Genomic DNA, 15194 nt, shown 5'->3' with positions numbered 1-15194 from the left:
GAGGATTTTCAAGCATTCTTGATGAAAAGACCAGAGCTGAAAAGAAAATTTGACTTTCAAACACAAGAATGAAGAGAACCATGAAAAGGTGAACAGCAAAGAGAAGTCATAAGGGACTTACTAAAGTTGAACTGTTTACATTCCTACATGGAAAGACAATATTTGTAACTCTTGAAACTTTTCAGTATCTGGGTACTGGGTGGGATTACACACACACACATGCACACACGCACACACACATAGAGACAGAGTGCACAGAGTGAATTGAAGAGGATGGGATCATATCTTCAAAAAATGAAATCAAGCAGTGAGAGAGAAATATATTGGGAGGAGAAAGGGAGAAATGGAATGGGGCAAATTATCTCTCATAAAAGAGGCAAGCAAAAGACTCATTAGTGGAGGGATAAAGAGGGGAGGTGAGAGAAAAACAGGAAGTCTACTCTCATCACATTCCACTAAAGGAAAGAATAAAATGCACACTCATTTTGGTATGAAAACCTATCTTACAATACAGGAAAGTGGGGGATAGGGGGATAAGGGGATAAGCAGGGTGGGGGGGATGATGGAAGGGAGGGAATGGGGAGGAGAGTGCAATTTGAGGTCGACACTCATGGGGAGGGAGAGGATCAAAAGAGAATAGAAGTAATGGGGGACAGGATAGGATGGAGGGAAATATAGTTAGTCTTATACAACACAACTATTATGGAAGTCATTTGCAAAACTACACAGATTTGGCCTATATTGAATTGCTTGCCTTCCAAAGGGAAGGGGTGGAGAGGGAGGGAGGTAAAGAAGTTGGAACTCAAAGTGTTAGGATCAACTGTTGAGTAATGTTCTTGCCACTAGGAAGTAAGAAATACAGGTAAAGGGGTATAGAAAGCTATCTGGCCCTACAGGACAAAAGAGAAGATGGAGACAAGGGCGGAGAGGGATGATAGAAGAGAGAGCAGATTGGTCATAGGGGCAATTAGAATGCTTGGTGTTTGGGGGGGGGGGGGGGGGATAAAAGGGGAGAAAATTTGTAACCCAAAATTTTGTTAAAATGAATGTTAAAAGTTAAATAAATAAATTTAATTTTAAAAAAAAGAAAAGAAGAAAGACGTAAAAGGTACTTTCTCATGGTCAGACTTAGGTAGACTGCCAAAGCTGGTGGTCAGGGGTGGCAGGGTTTGGCCACCCAGAAGGCAGCACAAGAAAGTAAGAGAAGGGAGATGAGTGAATAGGACGGTAAGAGAAATGAAAAGATGCCATATTCAATGACTGCTGTGCAGTTGTGCCTGCAGCCCTGCCGCCTCACGCCCTAGAAAATCATCTCTGGCCCATGCCTGACTTCGACTGTCTTCTTCCTTTTCTTCATTTAAGGATCTCGAATTCCAGGAACAACAACTCTGGATTATAAACTTTACCAAAGATATAGGATATAAAGTAAACCCACATATTGTCAATATATTACTAACAAAGCCCAACAGCAAGAGACAGAAGACAAATTCCACTTAAAGTTACTGGAGACATTATAAAATATTTGGGAGTCTACTTGCCAAAACAAACCCAGAAACTATATGAACACAATTACAGAACACTTTTCACACAAATGAAGTCAGATCTAAATAAATGGAAAAATATTAGTTGCTCATGGGTAGGCTGAGTTAATAAAATAAAAATGACAATTTTACCTAAATTAAATTACTTATTCAGTGTCATATCAAACTATCAAAAAATAATTTTAGAGGTAAAAAAACCAGTAACAAAAGTCATCTGGAAGAACAAAAGGTCCAGAATTTCAAGGGAATTAATGAATAGAAATGCAAAGGGAAGGTGGTTTAGCTGTACCACATTTTAAACTGTATTATAAAGCAGCAATCATCAAAACCCCAATGCAAACAGAAGTGGCTGACAGGATTGTTTGTGGAAATAGGGGAAGGGATAAGTAGGGAGTAGGTTCCGTACAGAAAACAATAAATGACCAGTTCTGACCTCTTCTATCAAAAACTACTCCTGCCTGCCACTATTTATTGACCAGAATCTGCTCCTCTATACTTTCAGTTTAACTATGAAACCTTCACTTGTCTTGCTACTTTTCTCTTCATGCTACACCTTTCTCCACCAATGATATAAATGGTAAGTTTTCTGCTTTTTTTCATGAGCTAATGCTAGTTTGTCTCAACACATGTTTCAACACATGAAGTGAAACTTCTGTTATCATCAAAGGAGTGTGCCCTAAAAAACTATAGAAGAGCACTAAAATATTATTCAAATCAAGAGAACATGAAAGTAAATAGCAATCCTATTTCAGATAATGTAACAGAATTGGCTATAAAAGAACTATCAAGGAAAAAAGTTTGAATGATTTATAACTCAATTCTATCAAATGCTTTAAAGAACAATGAATACCATGCTACTCAAATTAGTCTCAAAAACTGAGAAAAAAATATTCCCTATTCAATTCATTTTTATGATGTGGAATTAACACTCAAGAAAAGGATAAAGCAAAAAAGTAACAGTTAAATTACTCTGATTAATAATAATTTTAAAAATAAACTCCTAGCCAGATACCTGCAATAATTTATAAAAAAAATTATTAATCACTATGACCAAGTATTTCTAACTGTGATTTCTAACACAGTGATTGGGGGGGATGTGGGGTAAGGGGGGTGGGGGGTGGGCAGGAAGGGGGCGGGGAAAGATAATAGGAAAACTACAATCACTTTAAAAAGAGAGCACATACTGGCTAAGAAATAAAGTGGTGGATCAGTACAACAGGTTATGTACACAAGACACAGCAGTCAACAACTATAGTAATCAACTGTTTGATAAATCTCAAAACTCCAGATTCCGGGATAAGAACTCACTATTTGACAAAAACTGCTGGGAAAATTGGAAAAGAGGATGGCAGAAACTAGACATAGACCAACATCTCACACCTATACTAAGATAAAGTCAAGATGGATACATGATTTAGACATAAAGGTTTCGTGAAACTATAAGCAAATTAGGAGAGCAAGGAATAATTTCCCTGTCAGTTCTATGGAGAAGGGAAGAATTTATGACCAAACAACAGAAATTATGAAATGCAAAATGGATAATTCTGATTACATTAAATTGAAAAGGTTTTGCACAAAGCCAAGGCAATCAAAATTAGGAGGAAAGCAGAAAACTGGGAAAGACCTTTTACTACCAGTGTCTCTGATAAAGGCCTCATTTCTAAAATATATAGTGAACTGAGTCAAATTTATAAGAGTATAAGTCATTCCCCAATTGATAAATGGTCAAAGGATGTGAACAGGTAGTTTTCAGAGGATGAAATTAAAGCTATCCACAGTCATATGAAAAAATGCTCTAAATCACTACTGATTAGAGAGATGCAAATCAAAACAACTCTGAGGTACTGCATCATACCTACAGAATTGGCTAACATGACAAAACAGGAAGATAATAAATGTTGGAGAAGATGTGGGAGAGTTAGTTGGAACACTAATTCATTGTTGGTGGAGCTGTGAGCTGATCCAACCATTCTGGAGAGCGGTTTGGAACTATGCCCAAAGAGCTACAAAAATGTGCATATCCTTTGAACCAGAAATATCACTTCTGAAGCTAAGTAAGAGATCACAAAAATGGGAAAAGGATCCACATGTACAAAAATTTACAGTAACTTTTTTTGTGGTGGCAAAGAATTGGAAATTGAGGGGATGGCCATCAGTTAGGGAATGGTTGAAAAAGTTGTGACACATGAATATAATGAAACACTATTGTGCTATAAAAAGTAATGAGCAGGCAGATTTCAGAAAAACCTGGAAAGACTTTTATGAACTGATGCTCAGTGAAGTGAGCAGAACCAGAGCAATGTACACAGTAACAGCCACACTGTGTGACAACTAAGGGATAGACTTACCTCTTCCTGCAATGAAATAATCTAAGACAGCTCCAAAAGACTCATGATGGAAAATGCTATCCGCATCCAGAGAAAGAACTTTGGAACCTGAATGCAGATTGAAGCATATTATTTGCTCTGTTTTTTGCTTTTGTTTCTTCTTTCTCATGATTTCTCCCATTGATTCCTTTCAATATGACTAATGTGAAAATAGATTTTAATATGAATGTATATGTAGAGCCTATATCAAATTACATGCTCTCTTGTGGGGAGAGGGGAAAGACAGGGAGAACATTTGGAACTCAAAAATCTTAAGGAAGAGAATGCTGAAAACTAAAAGTAAGTAAGTTTATTCTTTTTTTTTTTTTAAAAGAGCACATAGCGTAGAACTATATCAAGAGATGTAGAAAAAGCCTCAAAGCACAATATGCTAAAAAAGTTATAAAACCTGAGAAAAAAGGCTTTTTTTAGTATTTTAAATAAATGTTTATTTCTAAAACCAAAAGGGTGAATTAATGAAATAGTAACACCAAGAATTTAAAATAAATTCAGGAGAAAAGGAAGGATTAAAAAAAAAACCCAAAAAAATAGATGTCCTCTTTTCCTACAACACCCTGGCATAATTCTAGAGAAGTTAATGGCATAAAACTAGGAAAAGAGGAAAAAAGGCTAGAGAACGAAAAACTCAACTGAAGCTAAGTAAGAATAGCTTAGGTAGCAGGATATAAATTAACACAAAAATTTTTTGTTCTTTCTATATATAGAAATAAAATCCAGAAGGAAATGACAGAAAGAATTAATGAGAATAACAAAATGCAAATAATAACCAGGAGTTAATTTACAAAGACTTACTCCAGATATATACAATTATAGAATATTTTTCAAATAAATAAATAAGTCAATGCTAATTGTTGGATGACTTCAGGATAAAAAGCTTAAATTAAAGACTAATTGCTAGACAAAATTATGAATTACTAATAGAACCAGATAAAATAATGAAATTCATTTGGAGGAAAAAAGGTCAAACATTGCAAGGAAAAGAAAATCAAAGTACAAATGATGGGGAGATAACACTTTAAAACTTGGATTATACTATATTATAAACCAGTACTCATCAAAATCATTTGTTTCTACTTACATAAAAGATAATTAGAATAGTTAGAATAGGCTTGATAAGGAAGATCAAGAATAACTGAACTGAAATTTTAACCCAGTGTTTCAAAAAAATTTGATGATAGAAACAATCTGGGACAGAACTCACTATCTAACTCGATGATAAGGCCAGAAAAGAATTTGACAGCAATTAGGTTTGTGTCAACAATCTCAATATATAATGAATTTAGCTAAACAAGGATATGATATGAAAGTTAAAGGTCACACCATAAGAATATAATACAAAAGATCTAGATTGCATACCTGTTCCCACATATAACTATGATTAACATTCTTTTCCCCAAAATAGATCAATTTATTTGTTTCCAGTTTTCAACATTCACTACCAAAAGTATTAAGTTTTCTCCCCCTCCCTTCCCAAGACGCAATGTAATTTTATATGGCCCCTATACATCCATATTAAATACATTTATATACCAGTCATGTTTCATAGAAGAATTCTAATAAACAGGAGAAACAACTCCATAGTTCTTTCTCTGGATGTGGATGGAATTTTGCATCATGAGTATGATTAACATTCTTAAGCAAAGTAAGATACAGTTAATTCAAAAGTTAAAACAATTTTGATTAAGTAAAACTGAAAAGCTCTTGTACAAATGAAAACAAAGCATAAAATACACCTGAGGGAAGGATATTTGAGATATGTAGGGAACAAACACAGATAGTCAAAAAATATCAACCAAGTCTTCAAAAGAAAGGACTACAAATCATTAATATCCAAATAAGACTCTTCTAAGTCATCAAAAGTAACAGAAATGAGAATTAAAACAATGGTGAACAATCATCTCATATCTAGTAAATTGGCAAGGATTGCAAAAGATGAAAATACTTTTTGAAGGGTTATAAATGGAACCATTCACATGCTGTTGATGAATCTGTAAAACAGTCCTAACATTTTGAAAAAATATTTTGGACTTAATCTTAAAAAAGATGGCCAAAATGTCCATACTTTTTGTCACAAGGGATTATACACCTCAAGGAAATAAAAGACAGAAAGGAAGCCCCGTTATGAAGCAAAATTTTAACAGCAGCAGGAAAAAACTAAAAAAAAAATGGTACTCATCACTGGGAGAATGGTTAAAAAAAGCAATGGTGAAACACTATGTGATGACCAACTTTGATAACATAGCTCTTCTCAGCAATCCAATGATCTAAGACAATTCCCAAAGACTCATGATGCAAAATGCTATCCAAATCCAGAGAAAAATCTATGGAGTTTGAATGTAGATCAAAGTATTCTATTTTAACTCTAAAAAATATTTTTTTTGGGGCGAGGTGTGTGTGTGTGGGTGTTTCTTTCTCATGGTTTCCCCCTTTGATTCTAATTCTTCTTTATAACATAATTAATGTGGAAATATGTTTAATATGACTGTATATGTATGGCCTATATCATATTGGACGCTATCTTCGGGAGAAGGGAGGGCAAGAAGGGAATGAAAAATTTAAACTCAAAATATTATAAAAGTGGATGTTTAAAACTAAAAATAAATAAATATATTTTTTGAAGTGATGGTAAATGAATATCATATAATATTCCAAGCCCAACAAGAAATGATGAATAAGAAATTCAGAAAAAGCATGAAAAAACTCAAATGAACCAATGTAAAGAAGCAGAAGGATAACATCTTATAAAATGATTACCATAATGTAAATGACTAGGAAAAAAAAGTATGAAACTGAACACAGTGCAGTCACAATAGCACATCCTGGCCAATGCAACCCTCTGCTTTCCTTTCCAGAGAGAGGGGATCAAAGGAGGTGCAAGTGTTATGTTTACTACCAGATGTAGTTAATGTGTTGGCTGGTTTTGTTGAAATGCTCTCTTCCTCAACTTTTAAAGTAAGATAATACTTGTCAAGTACTTTGCACAGCGCCTAGCACATAGCAGTTTGTTTCCATTCCTTTCCTCTTCTCTTTGTTACTAGACTGGATTGCTGGTTAGAGGAAGGCAGAAGGGTGTATTCAGAAATGAAGGATATCAAAACAAAAGTTAAGCTTAAAATGAATTGTCAAAGAAATTCAAATAATGGAAAACCACCCGGAAAAGTAAAAGGAATGTGAGTATTTTTAAAATGTAAGGTAAAAAGGGACTACTGTTTTAATTCCTTACTTTGTCTAGATAGCAATATTGCAGTGAAGCATGGGAGGTTTGGTAGATGGCTAATGAAAAGGTGGTACAGAGATGAAGGGTATATCTGAGGAACTGGGAAAAGGCCAGTCTGAGGGGACAAACTGGTATAAGGGATGGCTCAGTATAGTCAGTTTTAATGTTCAATAGGCATTTGACTATACCAGATGGAAGCTCATGGGAAAGAAAAGAGGTACACACATAAAAAAAAATATTATGTGCATGAAAACAATTAAATTCATGGGAATTAATGAGTCACTTAGAATAGAACAGAAAAAAGAGAGAAAGAATAGATCCCAGAACATGCATAGTTAGGTGGCATGCATGATACAGACTATGAGCCATCAAATGAGACTGAGAAAGGGTCTTTGGACAGGTAGGAGGAGAATGAGAACCCAAAAAAAAAAAAAAAAAAAAAGGGAGCCTCACAAAATCCAGGGAGAAGAGAAGTTTGCAGAAGACCAAGATGGTCAACAGCATCAAATACAGCATTAGATACCTAAAAGGATTATGAATGAAAAAAGGACCTATTTGGCAACTAAAAGGTCACTGGTAACCTTGGTGAGAGCAGTATGAGGAAAGTAACAGGGAAACACCCTCCAATCCCCCACACCCAAACCTTCTCTTTCTGATTCCAGGTACAGCACTCTAGCTATTAGGCCACCAGCAGCTAAATAATGAAGAAGCCACATTATAAATGGTTCAAGAGGTACAGTTAAGGAATGTCTGTTGACCTTCACACTCACAGCTTCAACTGCCTATTAGACATTTTAAACTTAACATATCCAACAATGAACTCATTCATTTCCCCTCCCAAATTTCCCTATTACTGTCAAGGGTATAACCACCCTTCCAGTCATCCAGGTTTGCAACTTAATTGTCATTCTGAATTCCTCACTTTATCTCACTGCCCCACTTCCCTCAACATGGCCAATCTGTTGATGATACTGTGCCTCCATCTCCTTACACCTGGAATACAGCAATAACCTAATGGTGGATTTGTCTGCCAGAAAGTCTCTTTCACTTCAGGACTTGGACAACAAAAATGATTTTCCTAAAGTAGGTCCAACCATGTCACTTCCTCCCTTTCTCTATTAACTCAATAAACTCCAGTGTCTCCCTATCATCTCTGCTTGGAGTTTAAATTGCATCATAAACTAGTCCAGTATTCTTATACCTTACTATCCCCTCCCTCCCCTGCACACTCTTCTTACTTGTAGTGCTTTCTCTATTGATTACTCCTGTTTATTGTATAGAATTTTTTTTGTAACTTATTGTTTGCATATTGTCTTTCCCTAGACTGTGATATGCTTGAAGGCAGTGACTATCTTTTGCCATTCTTTGTATTGCTAATGCATAGCACAGTTCCAGGAACATAGTATGTGCTTAAAACTGATTGATTTCTTGAAGATAAAAATTGTTTTCTCTGCTAAATTAATTTTGTAAAGTTAATTTCCAAGTTTAAGAATCTCAGTTAAGACCAATTCTCCTTAAAATTGAAGAAATTAAGTCCTAACCAGTTACTACCTCTCTAAGTCCTCTAAAAGTTAAGTATATAGGATGGGGGACGATACTGGACGAAATTTCATGACCATAAGGATGCCCAGCCTTATACTCAGGTTTACTGTCCTTTGTGAAGGCCTTGGACAGTTCAAAAATAAGGATAGCAGGAGTAAAAGTGAAAAGGCAAAAAAAGAAATAGGGGGAATAAAGAATTATATGCAGTCAAATTTTGTACATAAAATTCATTACAAACAGGTGTGATCTAAGAAAATCCCATGTAAGTTAAGAGGAAACACTAGCATGGTACAATTAGTGGTACTACAACACAGCAATTACTCAGCATGATTTTTTGATGATGCTTAAATGTTTCTACAATATTTTCCCTATAGCAATGTGTCATTTAACCTTTAGATAAGGTCAGATATAGGAAATCACTAGCAAGCTTTGTTGAAAGGGTGTCAAACACCAGAAAAAAAGAGATGTAATTACATACAATGTGTGAATCAAAATGAAATTTTAAATCTATGTCTCTTCAACACTGGATGCTATTCAAGACTTTTACCTCTTCGTTTTAGCTAACACTTTGAATGGAGAGGGCCTCTAATGTTAAAAAAAAAAAAAAAAGTCATACAACAACATTGCATGATATTGCTAAGTTTCATTTACCAAAAAAATTTCCAAGACCTACATACTACAAGTGGGTCATCCTCCCAGGAAATTCATATACACCACACATAATTACAATCATAAGTACCGGTACCCTAAAGAAACCAATGTCATTTTAATCATTTCAACCTGATAATGCTCTTGGCCCAAGAATTTTTTTTAAATGGCTCGAGCTACTGTACACACAGAAGGAAGATTCATGATAACTATAACTAATGACAAATTCTCCTCCAAATGACTAACCAGTGATATATGAACAAAAGATCATAATCTTAAAGTGCTTATTAAAAGGGGTAGAACGTGAATTGTACACGTAGCTTGAAATAAGAGGAAAAAATAGAAGTCTAACATAATCCATGTTTTCAAGTTCCTCCACTTTTCCTTTATGTTGACATAATCTAATTTTTCTAATAGAGATTCACTTCCAAACTCCAAAATTTTACTACACTCAACCTATTTATACTAATTGCAAGGGCTACAAAGACAAAAATATAGCAATCTTTGGTCTCAACGAGTTAATATTTTGGCTGGTAGAAAACAACCTATCTACAATTAAGTAAGTATATCCACGATATTATCATAGAATCCTTGCCTGATGAGAGCTGGAAGCAACTTCAACACAAAATTTCAAAAGACAGAGAATGTTAATAAGGTGGGAGACTCATCAAAAAGTTAACAAGTGAGCTAAGGTGAGGATGAGCAGGGACCTATTTCCTCATACAGGAAGTTGTACAAGGCACTGAGATAGGATACATAAGTCATGTTTTTATACTGCTTCGAAGATCTATGAAGTGCTTTTGCATGTATCATTTGACCCTTATTTTTATAGATAAGAAAATGCAAGGGCAAAAAGTTTAAATGAATTGGAACTGTTCAGCTCTTGCTGACTGTACACTCTTTTCCCTAGGCAGCCATGAAGCTTTGATATGTCCTAGACCTATATTTTGTTTTGAAGGAGCCTAGTACTATGCTGAGTTATTTGTTTTTATTAATTTACCAAGATTTTCATTAAGAATTCAAATTTAATCCTTCTCATTTTCATCAATTGTTTTGTTATGTGTTTCAAAAATACAAAACTTTAGAAGAATTTGCAGATGGTGCAAACCTCTTACAGAATTTCAGTTTTACCTCAAAAAATGAATGAACAATCATTCAGGTGCTTATTATGAGCTAGAGAGAAAAAGTCCCTGCTGAAAATGCGCTCACATTCTATCAGGGGGTTGGGAAATGGGAGATAACAATGTGCTTAAGAGGCAATGTTATTATTAAAACTTTACTCTCTTGTTTTTAAATGCAGGATTCTCTCAGTCTACAATATTTCTTTCTACAAGTTTTTCTTTGCTAGTTTATTTCCTCAGTCTTTCTGCTGTGACTTGTTTTCCTCCCTAAAATGGTGGCTTAAATTCTGCCTGTTGAAGGTTACAATAGACATTGGGATGGAAATTGAATAAGGTCTTGGTGGGCTGACCATGTGCCCATAAATATACAATCTGGGACAAAAGTAGGGGACATGAAAACAGTGACCAACAGCAAAAAGTTGAGTCAAGTGAATAAACATATATTAAGTGATTACTAAGTGCCAGGCACTGTGCTAAGGACTGGGGACACAAGGTAAGGTAAATAAATCCAGAAAGTCTTGGTTTGGAGTCAGGTCTACCTACCTGTTGATATTCCAAGATTTCTTCACATCTCTGTACTTTTGCTGCCATGTGAAGCCTGTAGTTTGAAGCCTGGAAGGAAGGACCTAAAGTGGAACAAGGGAGTCAATGGTACAAGTATTTTTAAATTTATTGTTGGGATTAAACTGGGCCAGTTTCATTGCTTACACCGCTTTTAGATGTTTTTTAAACTGCATTTGGTTCAATTTTTATGATTTGTAGGAAGTGAGGAATATACCCTTTCATTTTGATTTCTTTTTTTAAATCTCTTCCTCCTAATTTTTAAACTACGTGCACATATTCAAAATTACTAGGCAGATGGGCTACAAAAGGTATTTTAAAATTCTCTGCATCTTTATATCTCAATTGGGAAACTTCTAACAGTGACACATCGTTTAGGGAAAAAAATGCTCAAAAAGGCTACTACTCAAATAATGGAGATGAAGACCAAGTTTAACACAAAGTAAGAAAATTCTTTATTTTTCCCCATCATCTTCAATATGATCATTAAAGTTGCAACTGGAACTGAATAAAAATATCACAGAAGTTCCCAATCAATCACCAAGTATTTTTAAAGCACTTACTATATGCCAAGCACTGTTAGGTGCTTGTTTGAGTTCCTCAAGGAACTCACATTCTATTGGGAAAACCAAAAGAACTGTCTGTGCCTTTCTTTACATTCCCCAGTAACCACAGTGCTTGGTACACATTGTAGGCTCTTAATAAAGGCTTCCTGACTTGACCTAAATGAAGATGAGGAAGAGACAGTGAAAGGAGGACTGAAAATAAGAAATGTGAAGAATAATCATTTAATGGAATACTTAAGTCTACTAACTCTTGGATATTTTGTGAGGACAATAAGCTAAACAAGATATCCTTGAAGTTTATAGGAAATCTCTGAGGTTATTTAGTCTAACTTGCTCCTAAATACTCTAAAATGGCCTCAGCTTGAAAGCTATGGTTGAGTGTTAGCCTCCAAGAGCTACTTTTTCCAGATCCCTTTTCCTTAACATTGTGCCCTGCAATTTGATTTGTCCTGATGTTTGAGGTGGAGAATGACAAATGTTACTCTCCTTATGTATGAAATAACTTCAATATTTGAATCACGTATAACAACTTCTCAAATTTTTCCTTCTTCAAAGTAAATTATTCAGACTTTCTGTAAGTCCTTGGCATAGGATGATATCCAGTTCTCTTACCAAACTAGATAATGCCTCCACTTAAAATGAATACTCTGACATTAAAACAAGAACACCACCCTTTTCCAGCCAAAACCACCAAAGATAGAAACACACTAGACATAGTAGGGTTAGGGAAGGTACAGAGAGACTACTCATTCTAGACCCTCTGCACTTTAATGTAGTCCAAAATCATGTTATATTTTCATTGTTATGCTATTAAACTTCAAATCCATAGATTCCTTCAGATATTTTTTTCAATCACAGCTTCTCTTATCCCGTACTCTGATAAATATGCCACCTCTGCTTTCACCCAAGTCACTGATAAAAATGTTTAATAGTATAACACCAAGGAGACCTTTCTTAGAGTACTCAGCTAGAGACTTTCTTCTGTAACCCATTAATGGTAGTCATTAACATCAGTTATTCACCCAGGTTCAAAGCTACCTGCTATCATTTAGTTCACTTATTATAATCTTCTCAAAAGAGATAGCATAATAAAGGGAAATCCCTTGCTGAAACTCAAGTTTAATATTTCTATAGCAACCATCACTGTAAAGATGAACATCTTATCCAAAAGAAAAAAAGAAAGGCAGGCTAGTCTGGCATAAAGAGTTTTTTAGTGAAGACATGTTGGCTCTCGGTGGTCAACACTTCTCATATCAAGCACTCAATACTTATCCCTCAAATAATTTATTTATATAACCTACAGTTTGAAGATTTTTTTCTTCTGCCCTTTGAAGAGAAGAAATAATGATATTTCACCAACCATTAGTTTTCAATTACTTTTATAATATCAAAGAAAATAGCTCAAATATATATATGACAGCTTTCAAAACCCTGGAATATGGCTTATCGGGGACTGGGAGCTCTCTCCTCATTTTTCTTGAATTTTACCTGTTAAGTATTTTTTAAGTCACTTTTCCCAGTCTATAGAGCATCCTCTTTGGGAGAGAAAAAAAAAAGATGATAAATAAGGACTGAATGATTTCATGTGCATGACATTATTCAACATTTCTCCACAAACCCTTTGATGTTGTTTTCTACAGTGTTAAATGAATTTGTTTCCTTTAAATTAACATTTTAATTGAAATTGATTAAAAAATGTAACTTAATTAAAAAAGAAAACTTAACTCTTTTCAAATATATAACTAGGAAGGGGAACTAAATGATATGAAGAAGCCACTAGCAAGAATCTACATTATATAGAACTTTAATTATTTGATATTTTTGCTTGTGTTGGCAGATTAACTGGACTCTTATTTTACTGGACTTCTATTTTATGCCAATCAGTACTGATATGATTCTACTGAGGTAGTGATTATAAGTTCTGTTATTAGGCCTCAGAACCATGAACTGTAGATTCTAAGCTGAATTGCTTAATAGGAAGCTAGTAGAGGACCTCTACCTTTGTTTTTCCTTGTTATGATGACCAAGCCCAGCGTGGCGGAGGTGAACCAATTACATGCAAAGTCCCCAGCTATCTGTCACCCTTTGGTGCTTTGACAATCCTTTATTGCCCAATATGGGGAGATGGCTGTGAAGACTTGGCCAATGAGTGGCCTTGATCATCTGGCTATGGCCTGCCTTTCTATCAGCCTACAGGTATATTCCTCAGCTTGACAGGATCTTTTTCAAGAGCAAGATAGGTCTGTGAAGGACTGATCATACTAGTCAACTAAGGGCATCCTATCCTGTATTTTGTGTAGACCCTCCTGCAGGGTCACGGGCAAGGTCTGTCCTCCAATAAGACTGCATTTTTGGTCTGCTTCACCTGTATTGTCTAAGTATCAAGCACTTTAAAACTAAGGCCCTGGAGGAAGGAGCTATCTCAAACTGTGAGGAAGATCTGAGGTCTACTTCATTAGAGCATGATCCCTTTAATAAAGTGTCACTGGCTCAGAGCTCTGCTTCAGTAGTTCTTCTTGCAGACTGGACAGTTTTGATTAGCTACCTAAATAATGTAACTGTTGTTTTTCCAATGTTCTATATATTTGCTTAGTTAAACTAATCATTGACTTTTTAGATGAAGAAACTCTATAATATGTAAGCTATCCTTAGGTACTTTGTTTATGGCAAAAACACATGAATAATCTATTAGATATGGTTCATCTCCAAATTGCCCTACCTGAACTAACTTTACTGAACTGATCTTTGATTACTGATATATCAGGAAAATAATCTTTTTGGGAAAAAAATCCTTAAAAAGCAAATAAAATATTGGCTTAAAAAACGATAAATCAATGCTCATTTGTGAATGCCATGAAAATTGTCAAATAATTGACTTTTTAATAATTTTTTTCAATCAAATATTTATTGAATCAATAGATCCACAGTTATTAGGCAAGAAGGAATACTGATTGGGTGGCGTCGTGGTTGTAGCTTCCAAAGGAAGGATCTATTCATGAATACATTAATGATACATAACAATGCACAAGTAAGAAATGCTTGAGGATATACCATATTAGGGGTCAGTCTTTCAGGTTTACAGAAAAAAATTATTCTAGTAGTAGTTAGGTAGGTAAAGAATAATGAGATGAATAGACACCCATTTATAGCTTTGCACTCATTTCAAGAAGAAAACTGTAGTTCCTTAGAGCACTGGATAGGATATATAGATTTTGGGTCAAGTTGTATTTCATTTGTAGTTAATTTTTAGTCTCAACCACATTAAAAGTAATCTAATTTTAAAATAAGAGGGAAGATAGATGACAAACTGGCTTTGTGTCTAGTTTACAAAATATTGGACAACGTGTCAAGTTTTGTTTTTTTCCTTCTCAATTAACTAATAATTATGGATGTGAAAATGTGCAAAGGCAATACAATCCAGTCACAAAGCTTAGGTAAGAAGAATATAAAATGGACCAAAAAATAATTCCCACAGGTGGTGTGTGTCTGTGTGTGCAAAGAAGAGGATTACAATATGTACATAACTACTTGAGAAGGAAGAAATAACTAGACTTATCTGGAAAGATGACTTGAAGACAGCAATTCAAGTTAAAGAAAAAACATTTATCAAA

General features: G+C 34.8%; 1 protein-coding gene across 7 annotated transcripts in view; it reads right to left on the bottom strand.

Moving 5' to 3' along the window:
- Positions 1-15194, bottom strand: part of CDYL (chromodomain Y like) — a 175078-nt gene that overhangs the window by 68744 nt on the left and 91140 nt on the right. Inside the window, exon 1 of one of the 7 annotated variants that reach the window (XM_072603718.1) lies at positions 11000-11082. The exons of the other annotated variants lie outside the window; for them this stretch is intronic. The gene's annotated coding sequence lies outside the window, so the exon portion shown is untranslated. Of the gene's footprint in view, positions 1-10999; positions 11083-15194 lie in introns of those variants that run through there. 7 annotated transcript variants of the gene reach the window in all.

Source organism: Notamacropus eugenii, chromosome 4, assembly GCF_028372415.1.
Source record: "Notamacropus eugenii isolate mMacEug1 chromosome 4, mMacEug1.pri_v2, whole genome shotgun sequence".
In the NCBI taxonomy this organism is placed as follows: domain Eukaryota; kingdom Metazoa; phylum Chordata; class Mammalia; order Diprotodontia; family Macropodidae; genus Notamacropus; species Notamacropus eugenii.
The sequence above is the reverse complement of the archived record's forward strand: the minus strand, read 5'-3'. Positions and strand labels throughout refer to the sequence as shown.